A 4452-nucleotide genomic window follows, 5' to 3' on the forward strand; every position below is an offset into this window, starting at 1 on the left:
ATGGCCTATCGATCCTTTAGTCTTTCGGAAGCTGAAGCTAGAGGTGTCAGAAAAGTTACCATAGGGATAACTGGCTTGTGGCAGCCAAGCGTTCATAGCGACGTTGCTTTTTTATCCTTCGATGTCGGCTCTTCCTATCATTGAAAAGAAGAATTCGCCAAGTGTTGGATTGTTCACCCACCAATAGGGAACGTGAGTTGGGTTTAGACCGTCGTGAGGCAGGTTAGTTTTACCCTACTGATGAGCGGTGCCGCAATAGTAATTCAACTTAGTACGAGAGGAACCATTGATTCACATAATTGGTCATTGCGCTTGGTTGAAAAGCCAGTGGCGCGAAGCTACCATGTGTAGGATTATGACTGAACGCCTCTAAGTCAGAATCCATGCTAGAAGCAGCGCTCTCTACCTCCCCGGTTGTTACCCGACTTATAGTAGGGGCGCTTGTGCGTCCCCGACAGCATGTGTCGAGAGCCTCCCCCGAGGTGGCGGAAGCGCCGCCTTGGGGGATCTGAATGGCAATTCCAAACGATTGGGAAGATGAATCCTTTGCAGACGACTTAAATATGTGGCCGGGTATTGTAAGTGGCAGAGTACCCTTGCTGCTATGATCCACTGAGATTCATCCCGCCGCCGCACCGATTTGTCCCCTCTCCGCATTGCACCGTGGGGTTCGGCCTTGCCCTTGGCCCATGTGAATTTGGCTAAGTCCTCCCAGCCCCAAAAAAAAAAACACAGAGTCATGGTCCCTCTCCAGATTCATCAATCTGACAGCGTGCCGAGTTGTTCCCTCTACCATTGCACCGTGCGTTTCAACCTTGCTTCTTTTCGATGGGAAAGATTAAGTCCTCGTCCTCGTGGCATGAGTTAGGTCGTGCTCCTAACTCCGATCGAATGTAAGGTTGAAGCTACGCAAACAAAAATTGTCCCTTGCCTCCCAACACACACATAGATACCCCCCCCTCCCCCCGGCGCCCGCGCGCACCACACCCACACACATATGTGTGCATGCATAGATACATATAAGTATGCATGGCTAGACCTCAATAAGTGTGGTGCGGTCATACCAGTGTTAATACACCAGATCCCATCAAAACTCCGCAGTTAAGCACGCTTGGGCCAGAACAGTACTAGGATGGGTGACCTCCCGGGAAGTCCTGGTGCTGCACCCTTCTTTTGCCATGTTGCAAAGTACTAAGATGGCACCGCGCCACCGCTCCCTCCCGTACAAACTCACGAAACTTTAGCGGCATCACTCTCCCGACGGCGTTTCCGCACTCGCCCACATGCCGCCGTCACCGCCCGTGGTTCGCTCCGCACGTCGTGGAGGTCCCTCCGAGCGTGGGATTATCGCGTTTTCGCCACGCGTCGACGCACCTAGCCTTGTCGTCCCTGCCCATCGGCTCACCCGGCCTGCCCCATCGGCACCGCTCGACGCTCTCGGCCCGTCGGCTCACCCGTTCATGTCGGCCCGCCCCGTCAGCACCGTTCGGCCCACCCGGCACCATCGGCACCGTTCGGCTCACCCGCCCTGCCCCGTCGGCACCGTTTGACGCTCTCGGCCCGTCGGCTCACCCACTCGTGTCGGCCCGCCCCGTCGGCACCGTTCGGCCCACCCGGCACCGTTGGCTCATCCGGCTCACCCGGCTGTGTCAGCCCGCCCTGTCAGCATTGTGTGGCGCCCCGGCCTATCGTCTTACCCGTCCGTGTCGGCCCGCCCCGTCGGCACCGTTCGGCCCACTCGGCTCGTTCGGCTCACCTGGCCCCGTCGGCTTGGCTCGTCGGCTCATCCGGCTCGCCTGCCCCATGGGCACCATTGGGCTCACCCGGCTGCGTCGGCCCGGCCCTTCGGCTCACCCATCCATGTTGGCCCGCCCCGTCGGCACCTTTCGGCCCACTCGGCCCGTTCGGCTCACCCAGTCCGGTCGGCGCGGCTCGTCAACTCATCCGGCTCGCCTGCCCCGTGGGCACCGTTCGGCTCACCCGGCTATGTCGGCACCGTTCAGCCCACTCGGCCTCGGCCCTGCCCGCCCTGTCGGCACCGTGCGACGCCCCGACCCATCGGCTCACCCGTCTGTGTCGGCCCACCCCGTTGGCACTGTTCGGCCCGCTCGGCCCCGTCCGCACCGTTTCGCTCACCCGGCCCCGTCGGCTCATCCAGCTCGCCCGCCCCGTGGGCACCGTTCGGCTCACCCGACTGCGTCGGCTCATCCGGCCCGCCCTGTCCGTCCGCATCGTTCCACGGTCCGAACTCCGCAGTTAAGCGCACCTGAGCTAGAATAGTACTGGGATGGGGACCTCCCGGGAAGTCTTGGTCCCGTACCCTTCTTTTGCCACGTTGCGAAGTATTGGGATGGCGCCGCACCACCGCTCGCTCCCATCAGAACTCCACAGTTAAGCGCGCTTGGGCTAGAACAGTACTGGGATGAGTAACCTCCCGGGAAGTCCTAGCACCGCACCCGCCCGCCGGCCGCGTATAATCACCGGCCCCATCGGCGCGGCCCGTCGCATCGTTGGACGCGCCCGGCTCGTCGGCTCATCCGGCCGTGTCGGCCCGTGGACACCGTTCGACGCCGCCGCCCCCGTCGGCTCACCCGCCCCGTCGGGCACCGTTTGACGCCACCGACCCGTCGGCTCACCCGGCCTCGTTTGCCCGTCCGACCGTGTATGCTCAGCGGCCCCGTCGGCTCACCCGGCCTCATCGGCCCGTCCGGCCGCGTATGCTCAGCGGCCCCGTCGGCTCGGCCTGCCCGCACGCCCCCTTCTCGTCGGCCGCGTCGGCACCGTTCGACGCCGTCAGCCCGTCGGCTCACCTGCCGCGTCAACCCCGTTTGATGCCCTCGGCCCTTCGGCTCACCCGCCCCATCGACCCGTTGGCATCGTTTGAAGCCCCCGGTCCGTGGGATCACCCGGCTTCGTCGGCCCATCCGTCCGCGTATGCTCACCGGCCCCGTCGCCTCGGCCCGTCCGCCGGCCCGTCGGCCGCGTCGGCACCGCTCGCTTCGACGCCGTCGGCCCATCAGCTCACCGGCCGCGTCGGCCCCGTTTGATGCCCGTCGGCCCGTCAGGTCGCCCAGCCACGTCAGCGCATTCTGTCAGGACTGTTTGACGCCCTCGGCCCGTCGGCTCACCCGCCTCATCGGCCGCGTCGGCCCACCGGACCCGTCGGCTCGGCCCGTCGGCTCACCCGGCCGCGTCGGCTCGTCGGCACCGTTTGCAGCCCCCGGCCCATCGGCTCACCCAGCGCATCAGCCTGTCCCGTCGGCATCGTTTGACGCCCCCGACCCGTCGGCTCACCCGTCGGCGCCCCCGGCCAGGTATGCTCACCGGACCCGTCGGCACCGTTGGACGCCCCCGGCCCGTCGCCTCACCTGGCTGCGTTGCCCCATCAAAAGTGCCAAGCAAACTTGGTACCCACAACTTTTTCAGCATTCAGCAAGCACGGCTGTTTGAGATAGACACTGCCTCATCGGTAAGACCGCTCATGCAGCCCATTTTGGATTTCGTAGACGCACGTAGCTACACCCTCCAAAGCACTAACCAGGGAAATTCTAGCCCTAACAGTGCTACTCTCGGGACAAGAGTTCTCTAGGGGGGGGGGGGGGGGGGGGGGGGGGGGGGGTATGTTGGGCTCCGGTTGATTCGGAGCTCCCGGGGTGACGGTGACCACTCGATCTCGGCTAGCCGTGGCACGGCCGCGAGGACGCGCGATGGACCCGGTTGGGGACGACAGACGATGGGACATAGTCCTGACCTATGTTTTCTCCTCACCACACCGTCTAGGTACTACGGACGCGTATGGGGGTTTGAGAGCGCCCGGTAACGAGAGTGTCCCACTCCACTTCATCACGTGGAGGTAATCGGGGGAGTCAGCTAAACCCGCGATTTCCAACGGCGGGGCAACAAAAGCAAAGTACGCAAAATCTACTGCCAAGACGATCACAGATGTGCGAGCTAGCGATGCAAACGCACTGGGTCACCAGGAATGTGACTGGGGTTGCAAAGTAACGCGACTCCAATGGAATGTGGGAAGCCCGGTGGCAGATGCCCAACCGTGGCTCAAGGAATACAGAGAAGACATGCCCAGTAGGGGTACTTCGAGTCGTCAGGATACGTCAGCTCCAAATTTTTCTTCGGCGGGGGCTCTAGGTGAAGAGACCCTCCATGCTAACCAAGCAACAATCAAGAACAAAGCAGCGGCCAGTCATTGGGCAGCCGCGGGGACACAATGATAAGTGTACCCCTTCAGCAATCACCTACAATCGGCCTCCAGTTGGATCGGCCCTTCAAGATATGCAATATCTCATCAGTCAGGCTCGTCGGGAGTCGACAAGCACCTTGTGAAGAGGTAAGCGGACCCAGAGTCAATCGTGGCTATCAACCATTGAGCTTCAACCTAGTATTGGTAAGGCTTGGCAGAGCGGTCCAAGGTAAGGGACCGACTCATTCAGATAC

General features: G+C 62.2%; 1 pseudogene; it reads left to right on the forward strand.

Annotated features, from left to right (window-relative positions):
• The first annotated feature begins 1050 nt into the window (after window positions 1–1050).
• LOC147431884 (5S ribosomal RNA) lies at window positions 1051–1169 on the forward strand (annotated as a pseudogene).
• The last annotated feature ends 3283 nt before the right edge of the window (window positions 1170–4452 follow it).

The sequence above is a fragment of the Adiantum capillus-veneris genome, chromosome 21 (genome assembly GCF_014529385.1).
Source record: "Adiantum capillus-veneris isolate H3 chromosome 21, ASM1452938v2, whole genome shotgun sequence".
NCBI classification, from domain to species: Eukaryota; Viridiplantae; Streptophyta; class Polypodiopsida; order Polypodiales; family Pteridaceae; genus Adiantum; species Adiantum capillus-veneris.